Source organism: Ambystoma mexicanum, chromosome 4q (genome assembly GCF_040938575.1).
Source record: "Ambystoma mexicanum isolate Mex_15411 chromosome 4q, UKY_AmexF1_1, whole genome shotgun sequence".
Lineage (NCBI taxonomy): Eukaryota > Metazoa > Chordata > Amphibia > Caudata > Ambystomatidae > Ambystoma > Ambystoma mexicanum.
In genome coordinates this window covers 467417540-467430914 of record NC_090928.1, presented here as the reverse complement: position 1 = coordinate 467430914, position 13375 = coordinate 467417540, and positions in this window count along the sequence as shown.

Sequence of the window (13375 nt, the reverse complement as noted above, 5' to 3'; positions counted from 1 at the left end):
CTGCAGTTTTCCAGGAAGAGAGGTGAGAGGAATGCGGTAATTTTCCCCACTTCCTGCATTTAGTTCATCAAAGGCCCTTTTGGACAGAAGGGTAGCTTGGGATCCAGTGTCCACCAGTGCCAAAATGGTACCCTGCCCCTGTACTTGTACCGGGGCATAGTAGCTTCCCTCCTTCTCCTCAAGGGGGCACAGATAATGCACATTTTTGGACAACTGGTGGGCTAACTTTCTGGTTTTGGACATGCCGAGAGAAGAGATTTGGGCAGAATTCTGTGAAGAGCCTGGGGAATCTGAAAGAAAAAGTTGGCAACTGGAAATGGTTTCGGGTTCTGGGCCGCCCCCCCCTTTTTGGAGGCAGTCATCAGGATGGGTTTGACCCATGGGATTTTGGTATTGTTGGTTCTGGGATAGAATGATGGGCGGCGACAGCTCAATCCCCACATCTACCCAGTCTGGATTGGAATCTCTTGGGACCCATTTTTCCTTGGGCGGAGTTCCCCCATCTCTGAAGGAGAAGATCCTTTTCCCAGGATCTTCTGAGGATCCCTCTCCCTCAAATTGGAAGACCTGTACCTCCTCCACAAAGTGGGTCTGTTTGGGTCCTTTGTTTCTCCTACCCCCCCTGTGCTCCTTGGGAGGCAGGCTTTCAGGGGCAGGAGATTTTGTTTCCGATTCCTGGTTTTCCAGGGGCGGTTTACAAGTTGGGAAGGAAGCTTCCTCCAAGGCTTTACACCCCTCTTCCCCTTGTGCCTCCTCCCTGGGAACCGGTGGGTTATCGGGGTGCTGCCCCCGTCATTGTTCTGGAGAACCAGGTCCAGAGTTTGGGGCATTCTGCGGTGGCATGCTCATCTGAGGGTTCTGTTGAGCCCTCAGTATGTGACCCAGATCCCGGGCCATATTTTGGACCTGGCGCTCAAGTTGGGAAACACGCTCAGGTTGATACGGGGTTCTGTTTTCTCCCCTGGGCTGATCCCGGGAAGGGTAGCTATCCCTTCTCTGGTAATACCCCGGGTTGGGAAGGTTTGGGTACCCCTCCACCCTTGGCCTCCCCTCTCCCGGATTAGGTTATCTGGGCTCAAGGAATTGTGGAAAGAAGGATGGATGGTTTTGGGGCTGGAAACCTGGTGGATACCTGGGAAAAAAGTTCTGCCCAGTGTTTGGGGAATTTCTGCCCTCCTGTGGGAAGTTAGGAGGGAAGTTCCCGGGGTCAGGTGCTTGCTGGATCCCCCCCTTGGGCTGGAGGAGTCCACACATAACCCAGGATTGGTCGGTTTCCCTTGCAGCGGGGACTTACATAGTCAGGGGAGCGGGGGACCCCATTTGTGGGACTACCTCCTCGACTCCCTGTCTGTGACTGGCCCGAGGGCCTTCTGGGCTGTGAATTATTTGGTGCAGGCAGGTTTTTATGCCCCCCCATCTCCAAATCTAAAACGGGGGCAACCTTTACCTCTGCCACCTTGGCAGAAGCAGGGGTGATGTTGGTTTTGGGGTTTTTCTGCGCATTACTTTTATTTTCTATGGGCTTCTGCACCTCATATATCTGGGTGGCTTGCTCAATGACCCAGTCTAAAGATATTTTCTCATGAAAATCTCTCACGAGCTGGGTCATTATGTACTTGGGAAGAGCATGGAAAAATGTGTAGATGAATTCTTTGCTGTCCGTGCGCACCCTTCTGGTGGTCTGCGCAAAGGCACGCTTCAATTCTTGCACGAATTCTTGTGGGGCCTGATCCTCCCCACATTGCAAATTGTAGGCTGCCTTTCGAGCCTCTTGGGGATTTCTATGTACAGAAAAATGTTTCAAGATGGCCGCCCTATATGTGGACCATCTTGAATGGTTTTGGTCCTCCAGCCCCACAAAGAAACTGGAGTATTCAGGGGAGAATGTCCATTTGACGTACTGGATGCAGCTACTGCTGTCCTTCAAATGGAAAGTCTCCATCATTTGCTCATAGAGCTCCAAGTGTTCCCAAACAGAATACTTGGCGTTCTTATGATAAGGCGTGATAACACTCCTGATTGCCTTAATCTGTTTTAAGGGGTCCTTAAGCAAGGCCCTTTTCACCTTATTGGCCTTTTTGGTTTGGGTAACCCTGGTCCATTCATCCTCTGATTCAGAAGCACTGCTCCCAGAGGTGCCCGTCTGATCTTCCAGGTTTTCCCGGATTCTGCGAGCCTGGGAATAGCTGGCAGAATGTGGGGACCTGGTCTCCTGTGTCCTGTGATGCTCAGAGGAGTCTTCAGATCCCTCCTTGCTACCAGGATTTGATGGGTACCCCCCTCCAGTGACCTAACTGGGCAGAGGTTTTTAGGATGCCCTTAGGGGGCCTAATTTCCTGGGGTTCCCCACAAAATTGCACTGTACTTAGGTGCCCATACCCCGGTGCCCGCCCATCCATTCCTGGGTGGTACAAGCCTATGAGCCCCATACTTTTGGCTGGATAGTAATCTGCCATTCCTGTGGCCCTGTGCTCATGCGCGCCAGCGGACATGGGGGTGGCAGAGTCCAGGGACTGAGAGAGATGAAGGCCTCTGGTACTAGGGCTTCTGAGGTTATGCTCAGGTGTTTCCCTTTCCCAGCGAACTTCATCTCTGTCAGCCCCTGCTCCCTGTTGCAATGCAAGAGCCTGCGCTTTCAGTTCCTCAGTTAAGGCCTTACTAGACTCTATCAGTCTCTCCTGCATGGCTACCTGTTGCTTGAGCCTATCATTGTGCTGACAGAGAGCCTCATTCTCTCTCTGTGCCTCCTGATTGGTCCTGGAGTACTGGGCCAGTCTCTGCTGCAGGAGGGTTACCTCCTGAGTCCCATCCCTACTGGCCTGCTCCTTTCTTGCCAGAGCCTCCTCCACCCTCCTGGTGTGATCTAGCAAACCCTGATGCTCTTTTTGGAGGTCACCCAGCCCCTGGAGGGCCAAGTGATTTTCTTCAATTTTTCTTTTTAAATGGCAGACTTCCGGGCCTAAGGTATCCCTTTCCTGACCAAGAGCCTGCATTTGTGACGCCAGGTTGTCCCTCTGCCTTTGAAAGGCACCAGCTTTCTGGCGTTCTTCATCAAACTCTGCCTGGGTATCCAGGTCTTTCAAAATCAATGTATTGCTTTCTGCCTTTTCCCTATCTAGGGTGACTACCTGCTCAGCACATGCCCTATTGAAATCTAATTGTTGCTCCAGCTTTTTCTGGCTCTGCAGTAGGGAGTCCAAACCTTCTTGGTACTCCTTCTGCAAGGCCAGATATCTGGTATCTTGGTCAGACTTTTCCTGTTGCAGGATACACATGTCCTCTTTGGTTTTAATGAGATACTGTCTGCTCTCATGTTCTGACTCCTGGCTTCTGTGCATCCTCTGCTCAGAAGAGACCAGGTCAGATTGGGCCTTCTCTAACGCGATCTGTTGTCTATTTGCCAGATCTTGGCCTTCAGCACATTTGTCCTGCATGGCTCCCATACATAGATACAAATATGCCGCTATCCTAACCATCTTGTCGTGTTCATCTTTAGCTTTAGGAGCCATGTATAGTTCACTCAGGGCCACATGTAAGGGACCCTGATCTCTCCAGATATCTAACCAAGTTGCAGTGACCTGTCGTGTGATTGCCTGCAACCACGCATCCTGGCCCTGCTCAGTCCATTCACCTCTCACAAATAGCTTATGTAAGAAGTGCTCTCTGGCTATTTTGATGTCTACCAGTGTCGTCATTCTGGAATTTGAGTTCCTTCCTGACTTACAGAAGTTTGTATTTTATTTTGCAAAACAGACCGTTTCCTTAGAGCGTTCCTTTGAGGAGTGCTTTCACAGTGTAAAACAGCATGGTGATCTAACCCGATATGTGTATCCGGTCAGTTGGCACACTGTATTAAGCTGCACAAGTGGTAAATCTAATCCAGAATCTCCGGCTACGAGCCCCCACTTTGTAAGCAACTTCAATTCAACACTACAGCTAAGTCAATGCCTAGTCTGGGATGCTCATGGAAGCCCTTATTGATGTATTTTTATGTCCAGTTCATTTACTCTGGATGACAACCCTTATATAACACCCCTCTCTCAGAATCCCATCGATCCCGCTGAGCCAAGAAGTAGGTTTGTTTTGCAAATTTAAAAGGTTTATTTGAAAATTAAACAATATATATATATATCACACTTTTATAATAAATTAATGTTTGATAGCACACTTGTGAAGATGATAGTGATCAACAATGGATAATGTTACAGTGGTACACTCTTTTTGATGGCTTAGAAGTGATATAGAGAGGATGAAGTAGCTGAGAATGCTTTTATGGCTTCAAGGACAATGCAATGATGAATGAAAATGCAGTACAGAAAATAAACTTGATATTACTTCAACAAAAGACAATGTAATCACTTTTCTTTGACAATTCACCCACCCCCCCCTTTATGCAAGGTAAAGAGATGGGAGGAAAGCACACAGTTATCAGGAATGCAATGAAATATAATTCAGTTCCCCCCCTAGCAAGCTTAGAGGAAAACAGGTAGGAGTTTTAAACACAGGCCCAAAATGCTTAGAATGTAATACCAATGAATTGAAAAATGTGCTAAAATTGCTTTTAATTCCCTATAGGAGGTTCAGGGTGAGTGAGAGATACTTTAAATTAATTCAGGATCACTTTAGCAATGCTCTATGAATGATTGTCAGGTTGCGCACGAATTTCAGCAAGGAAAGCAAGGACAAATATTTTTACACGTGGCTGAAATTAAGCAAAATGCCAAATCGCGGCAAATGTAGTCGCGTGCGTCGAGCGCAATTACGGAGGCACCATAAGCTCCTAGCACAAACGGTTCCGAATATACGGCTGATTTGTTAAAGGTAGTTTTTCGGATTTGAAATTTTAAAGCTCAGAATGACAGATGACAGTTTTCAGGTTTAAGGATGACAGAATGACACGATTCTAGGAGGCAGTTCTAATAGGCTAAAATAGTTTGGATTAGATTATTTTAAACTAAGAGATTGGTTTTGGCACAGTGCTAGCTGGGTACTCACACTAGATTTTGGACAGGAATGCGACTTCGTCACCGATCGGGTCAGGATTGGCTGGACTTCTGCTAGCCGTTCTTCACAGCGATCTGGTCTCTGGTTCTCTCTGGTTCCGGATACAGCACTTATTTCTGGATGCTGCTACAGGTTCTTGCAAAAGTTCTTGGCAAAGAATTCAAACAGCTCGCCCGGCTGTTGAATAGTTTGGTTGGTTTTGAGGCCTGCTGAAGAGGATTCAGCTTGTGGATTCAGGCCTCTCTGCTACAAATTCTGAAGTTAATTTCTGGTCTCTGGAGATTGATGGATTTGAGGTCTGGATCTCTGGATGTGAAGTCTGAAGTCTCCCGGCAAAGCGTCCCGCAAGAAAGTGGAAAGTGAATGTCTCTACCTGGGTTTCAATGTTCCTTTTATGTGTTTTGAAAATGGGCGTGTGCCTGGGCCTAGCTAAGCCTGCCCCTCTCACTTATCATTGGCCAGTTCCTCCTCTCTCCCTTGATTGGGGGAAAGAAATGGAGTGTCAGAGTGATGCTGTAGGTTTTATGGTCATAGGAACCTCCCCTTGTCAAATTGCACACAATCTATTTCTGACCTAAATACATATTTATCTATGTACCATTTTTCTAATATTATAGGTCCAGTTAACATATTTTCTGTAGCACCAAACCATCTGATACCTGTCTTTGTACGATGTCGTGTCCACTTATGACAGAATTCTCCCCTTTTGATCCAGATAATGACCTCTAAACCTTTCCAGATTTTACACAGATGTGCACCAGGGATATGGGTTTCAGATGATAAAGTGTCAGATTTTTAACATGCATACATTTGGAGTAACAACCCTTTTTTCCGCTACTATCCCCAAGAACATACCACAGGGTCCTAACACCTCTTAAAATGTGCACAGAAAAATCGCAAGAATGATGATGTTATTTATATAATTTTGACAAGTCCGCACTGTGAATTATCCATCTTTTTAAAATCATGCTCTGGCCCCAAAGGGGTGTGGTTTTCCAAAGCACATGGTGGAATTTCTGGTTTATCCACTTCCCCCAAGCTCAGCTGGCTCTCACATGCACTGCCCCTCCCAGTTTCTCCCAAGAGGAAGCCATTTTACGACCCCCAATATAACATTTGCCTGAGTCCAGGACAGGGCTTTGTTCAACTTCCTGCAGTCCCCAGGTGCTCCTCCCCTTTTCCAATCAAAGAGGTGTCATCTCCTTTTGGCAGCGGCAGCAGGATGCAGCTAGGCCTGGGAAGAGTGGCTTATCAGGTTTCTCCTGTCGGGGGTAGTTGTCAGGCAGAATTCAGCTAAATGTCACTTTAGTTCCCAGTTTTCTACATTCAAATCCAACTTACAATTTTTGCACATGCAGCTAGAATGCTGATTCTAAGTTCAAAACTATGACATTTAAACAATTGCAACCTATGTGATACTCACAAGTAGGTCACTCATTAATTCTAAACATTTCGATGTTAGTGGCTTTAAACCCAAATTCACTTAAGCTGCTGACATCCCCAGTTATTTTTTTATATATACATTAAATAATCACTTCCTTACAGTCATTTCAGAATATAGTTTTACATTGTATCCACCTCTTAGCAAGTCTTTCCTTGGCCTGGTTTGGGTTCATTTGTTCAGTTTTACACAAAAGTCTGGTGGTTTTAAAACGCCGGCTTTCTGATAGTGGTGAGCACCAGTATTGCATCCATTTTTGACATTCAGAAAATGAATTCCCAGCAGTTCTGGGTTGCTTTTGGAAATCAGCATTGCTATTCCCAATGGTTTCAGGCTACTGTGTGTGTAGCCCAATGGTGGTTTTAGGCAGTGCCCTCCTGTGCTCACAATATAGGCAAAAATGGGTGGCAGCCTATTCTTCATGTTTTCCCTGGGCACTCTCTGGGGAGTTCTGGCCATCATGATGTTTTCAATGCCAGTAATGCACAGTTTTCTGGTAGGGCTTGGATGCATGGGTAAAAACGTCCCACAATCCTGCTGCAGTCTCCACCACTCCTGTTCCCACCCAGGCTCTCTGCACGGCTCTGGCCTCTCACCTCTCTACTAAAACCCAGCACATCCTGTCATCTCTCTTTCCTCTTCCTCTCCCTCTACCTCTACTGGCCCTCCTCAGGCTGCCTTTCCTGATCCTCCTCCTTTCTCCTATTTTTCTGTGATCTCTCCCAGTGACATTTCTAGACAAGTCCGATCTACGAAAGTGTCATCCTAGCAGGTGCTCCCCTGCTCCTCCAGAACCATCAAGGAGCACATTGACACCCTTGCTCCAAATATTTGCCGATTTCTGAAATCATTCTTTTGCCACTGGAACTTTCCTTCCCTCTCTTAAGCACCCCCTTGTGAATCCCCTCCGGAAGAAACCTTCTGCCGATCCTTCCTGTCCAGCAAACGACCGCTCAATCCCCATCAGTCCTTTCTTGGGCAAACTCTTGGAATAGCTGGCCGTCTCCCAGCTCACTCTCCACAGTGAATCTATTGGTTGTGTCCATGACCATTAGTCTGGTCTCTGAGCAGCCAGAGGCATGGAAACTGCTCTCCTGAACACCTGTGAAGTCCTGCTCACTAATCTTGATTCTAGCCTTCCTTCTCTCCTTATCCTCCTTGATCTTTCTTCACAGTAAACCATGCCATTCTGATCAGTCATCTATGTGAGAACCTGGCCATCACGGATCAGGCACTCTCTTGGATGACTTTATTCCTTTGGGACCATCCACTCTCAGGTCCAACTGGGTCATTTCTCTCCACCACCACTCTCTCCACGTGTGGTGTTCCCAAGGGCTCCATCCTCTCACCCTGGCTTTTCAACCTCTACGTGGCCCCTTTGGCCCACCTCATCTCTACCTTCTCCTCTAACGTTCAGTGCTATGTGGATAACACACAGCTCTCCTTCAGGCTCCTCTCTGCCTCCTCTCTCGCTCATTCCTTACAGTCTAGCTGCGATTCAGGAATGGTGCACCTGCAACAATCTCTGCCTCAATGCCAGCAAGACTGAGATCCTCTTTATCGGGACCCCTGCTCCCGTTTTCCCTCTTTCACTCTGGCCCTCCTCCTTGAGCCCACTTCCTGCACCTTCCTGCGAGGCAAAGAACCTTGGGGTCATCTTTGACTCCACTCTCTCTTTCTCACCTCCCAGCACAGACCTCTCAAAGAAGTCAGACTACCAGCTGCACATCCTCAGAGGTATTCGTCCCTTTCTCACTTTCCCCGAGAAGCTCAACATCTCCAGACCCCTGGTTCTCTCTAGTCTGGACTACTGCAACAGTCTCTATCTCATCCTGCCTTCCTCTATTCTCCGCCCTCTGCAACAAATCCAAAACAGGACTGCAAGACTTGTCCTTGGCCTCAAGCCCACGGATCGTATTTCTCTAGCCCTGAAATCTCTCCACTGGCTCCCGGTAGCTGCAAGGATCAAGTTCAAGACCCTCTGCATTGTCCACAAGGCTGTCTGGGGCTGGACCCACACCAAATCTACCTCTCTCTTCCCAAACAACCTACTTCTCGAGCCCTTTACTCAGCTACCTCAAACTCTATGATGATCAGACGCTTCTCCAGGCAGAGATCTGGAGGTAGATCTCTCACCTCTGGAATGGCCTCCCTGCCCCTCTCAAACTTGAGCAGGACCACCTTAGGTTCTGGAAGATGCTCAAGACTTTCCTTTTTGATTCTACTTACTTTCTTACTCTCCCTTGTTGAACACCTGTCTGCCGCGCTAGCTGGTCACCTGAATACCCTCTGAACATTATGGGCACCAGACATCCTCCATGACGTGCAAGCACATGCACTGACTGCGGGCCTCCACGCACTTAGGGGCGGTATCTGTAATCCTACAGGTAACAGTCTTTTACACTTCCCTAGCTGGCTCCCCCAGCTGCACTCACCCAGAGCAATTGCTGCCCCTGACCGCACTTCCCTTCTCCCTTACCTCTTGCCCTTTTACTCTCCCCCCTTGAACTTGCACAATCAGAATGACACAATGCCTAGTAAGATTGTTTGTTTTCATCCTCCCCATGTCTTCCTACCTTGTCTTGTCACGCCTAGAAACCCTTGTGTACAGGTGTGTTATAAATGACTCATCATATCATATCATATCTATGCAAGCTGAGAAGGTTATTTAGGGAGACATGATGTAGATGGGAGGCAGGTGAGTCCTTTGTGCATGTTGGGTGTATTCATGTTCATTGTCATAGGGTGAGCAGGTCCAGCAGCATGGGTGCCGAGGGAGACATGATGGAGATGGGAGGCAGGAAAGCCATTGGTTGCAGTTGTTGCATGGCACTCAGGGATCCACAGGGTATGGTGTCATTGATGTCAGGGATGTGTTCACTGTGAGGGGAGTATTTATTTTCATTGGCCTGGTGTGTGCATGTCCAGCAGCATGGGTGCGGCAGGAGACATGATCGAGATGGGAGGCAGGACAGCCATTGTTTGCTGTTGTTGCATGGCACTCAGGGGACCACATTGTATGGTTTCACTGGTGGCAGGGATGTGTTAACTGTGTGGGGTATTTTTTAGTGTGTTTGCCTTTGTTGAGCAGGTCCAGCAGCATGGGTGTGGAAGGAGGCATGATGGAGATGGGAGACAGATGAGTCATTTGTGTGTGTTGTTTCATAGTACTAAGTGGTGGAATTGGGTGCAGGGATCTGTTATCTCGTCTGTTCTTGTGTTTTCTTTTCTCCTGAGGCATTCTGCAATGGGAGATGGCTGCTGCTATACAAGGAGACAGGGCTGTGAAATGCCTGCACACCACAGCTCCAGGCAGTCTAGGCTGGTTTTGGCACCTCCACAGAAGTACATTGATACATGAATGTGGAGGGCTGGAGCAGGCTCTCAAGGGGAAAAGCTGCCACATGACAAGGACATTTTTCATGCACACAACTTGCACTTTTCTCTGTCTGTGTGGCTATTTGTATGGAGATGTGTTTATGAGATGTATTATTTGCAGTGCATTGAGTAGCCACTCCACCTGTATATTAGGGTATGACATGATTAGAGTGGCCAGAGCAGTCCTCCCAGGTGTTTGTTCCTGCTTACGTTATATGCTGTGCCTTTCTACCTCTGGTCTCCTATGTAGTATTGGGTGTCTGAGTGCACAATTGTTGGTGTGGAGCAGGAAAATCTAGTAACAGAATGTAACGATTGTGTTGTGTGCTTTTGTGTCAGCAACAAGGATGCCGTTGTTTCCACTTGCTACGACTGTGTCATTGCTTTATGCACTCAATTTGATGTATGTGGACACACACAGTTTGCCTCTCCTAGACACACATTCTCAGGGTGTTGTCATGGGCAAGGTTGATTAGTGCTAATTCATCATTGAAGGACATCAGGGATGTGACTTCACTGTGTGTGCTCCACAGGGGATGCTTTTCAGGTGAAGTTTGTGTGCATGATGTGATTGCATGCTCCTATCCCTGTGCCCTTTGGCCTGCCAATGGGAAGGGTGGTGCCTGGGGCTGGCGGTGATGTCCCTCCTGCAGCTCTACTGGTATGCTATGCCGTGTGGCAACCTTGTGCAGGACACAACATGCCACAATGATCTGGCATACTACTGGCAAGGCATACAGCAATACGCCACCAGAGTGGTCAAGGAGCGGAAGCATGACTTTAGCACCCCTAGTGTGTGCTCAAATATGCCCTTAGTGGCAATGTGTGCTGCGTTATACCTTGCCTCACCTGGGGTGGCAATATTCTGGAATGGTGTGAGCAGGAATGGTGACAGCCGGTAGGCACTGTCCCCTGTAAAGTTTGAAATGGTTGTTCTGTGTGTCATGTGACTGCTTGCATGTACAGTACATGAGGGGGTTGCCTGGGGTAGCGGGCCAAGGATAGTTAGGGTATTGGGAGATGTGAGGACTTGAGGGGGCAGCCTAGGGTAGTGGGCAGAGGTGAGTGGGGTAGAAGGAGGTGTGAGAACTTGAGTGGGTAACTTTGGGGAATTGGCAGAGGTGTGAGAACTTGAGGGGCAGCATGGGATAGTGGTCTGAGGTGAGTGGGGGTGGTGGGAGGTGTGAGGACTTGAGGGGGAAGCCTGAGGTAGTGGGCCCGAGGGCAGTGGGGGTGCTGGGAGGTGTGACGACTTGAGGAGGAAGATTAGGGGAGTAGGCAGAGGTGAGTGGTGGCGGTGGGAGGTGGGAGGACTTGAGGAGGCAGCCTGGGGGAAGGGCAGAGGTCAGTAGGGGTGGTGGGAGGTGGAAGGACTTGAGGGAGCAGTCTGGGGCTGGGCCTTGAGGTGGAGGTCATTGGGGATAGTGGGTATCGGCCAGACTAGCACAGAGCTGCCTGCTTTCATGTGCATGATAGTTGATACTCACTGTTAAGCCAGTTGTTCCCATAGGTTCCTGATGCCAGTGGTTGCTATAGTGGAAAGCAGCAGTAAATTAAATGATTATGCTTGGTTCCAGGGAAATTGGCATTCACATGCATGATAACTCCCTTCACATTGCAGATGACCTGTGCATTGATTGAATGCAAATGTTTGCAGTTGCGGTAAATGTGCTCACTCTCTCATGGGAGCTGTAGTGCAACATGCGTACAATCAATGGCTCCCAGTACCCGGAAGTGTGCAATGGAATAAAACTTGTGGCACCCTCTCTACCTTGCTTGCAGTCTGCGTGGCATGTATATGTGCCTAAGCACATGTGATGTTATGGAGTGCAATACCTGGTGTAGGTACCGGGATTGCTTGGGCTTTGATACTCCCTCTACAATGGCAGAGGTGTGCTGGAATGAGTCCATAGTCAAATAATTGAAAGGGAATGAGTGCAAGGAGGCAGATGGTGGGTGAATCAAGGCCTTCCTCCCACTCTCTGACAAGGTCTAGGATGACAGGGAGAGGTAATCTATACACTGCATACACCTCTTCATCTGGCATCACAAAAAGGGTAGTGCATGGATGGAATATCCTGGCCCTCACCATCCCCCTCCTCCTCCTCCTTCTTCCATCAATGATCAATGCCAGGAAAGCTGGATTCATCCTGGAAATCCAATGTTGTAATGGTGCGCATTTCATACTTAAATACATTGTACGTTGTGTCGCGTATCATGTGGCTGTATGATCAAATGGTTTGCATTTGACTTTGGACTCTGGGAAATTGCGCATTGAAATCCATGAATTGGGTTATTTATCCCCATGACTTGGTGTGTTTGTTGTTTGCGTGGCTCATCTCTCAACACTTGGGGAATATGCATGTTCCTCCCCCTATTCATTTCTTTGCGCATGCCCTTACAGCACTTTGAACTGTATGTAGCGCAAATCGCTCAGCACAGCGTTACATGGGGAAGAACCTGTGCAAAGTCCAATCTGTGAATCAGAAACTTACGTTTTGTGGACTGCAAAGTGCACTTTTTCCATGCAAAGTGCCTTTGCGGGTCACAAAAATTCTGTGAATTAGGACCTAATTCCCATACTCACAATGCATTACTCAGTGGCTCTGAACTGGAAGCGAACATCCTGGGATGGCTACTGGGTGAGGCTGTGGCATGTTTGGCTTAGATGAAATTGGATGAAACTCATCAATCTGGCTTTAGGCCTAGACATAGGACAGAGAGTGCTCTCATCGACCTAAAGAACCAAATGGATGAACGAAAAGACAAAGGAGAAGTCTCAAGACACTCCAGAATAATGCCTTAAGGACTGCGCTAGGTATCCCAAAAGGCCATCACATCTCTCACGCTAGGCGCTCCACCAACTGGCTTTCTATCAAAGATAAAATAAAGCCTAAATCTCGATACCTCACTTACAAATGCCTCTCCAACATGACACCCCACTACCTAGTAGAGAGATTCCCCAGACACACTTCAGATTGCCCCATCAGAATGGTGCAAACCAACAGCGTCAGGATCCCTACATTTAAACTAAAAATAGCAGGAGGAACCAGCTTTCCAGTCATGGCAGCTCAACTTTGGAACTCAATCCCCGACTCCCTTTGAGCTACACCATCTTTTCCAACCTTTAAGAGGGATGTAAAAGCCTGGCTGCGCTCCCTTGACCATTAGGTAAACTTTTAGGTATTACCTCTACTCATGACAGTGAGACAGATATATATTCTTTGTATATCCAACCCCTGTAAGTAACTTGTAATTATAGGATACCAATAACCTTTAATTATAGGAAAATATAAAATTAAATCTGTCTTATCGTACATGCTTGTAAATACTGGAGAACTTAAGAACTTGATGTCATGAACCTGTAATTATTGGAAAATGTTAATGTAAATCTGTCTTATCGTACCTGCTTGTAAATACCTGTACTCACCTGTAATTTTGATTCATTGCACCAGCATCCCTCAACATTTGGGGAGTATGCATGTTTCTCCCCCTATTGATTTCTTTGCGCAAGCCCTAATAGCACTTTAAACTGTATGTAGCGCAAAGCGC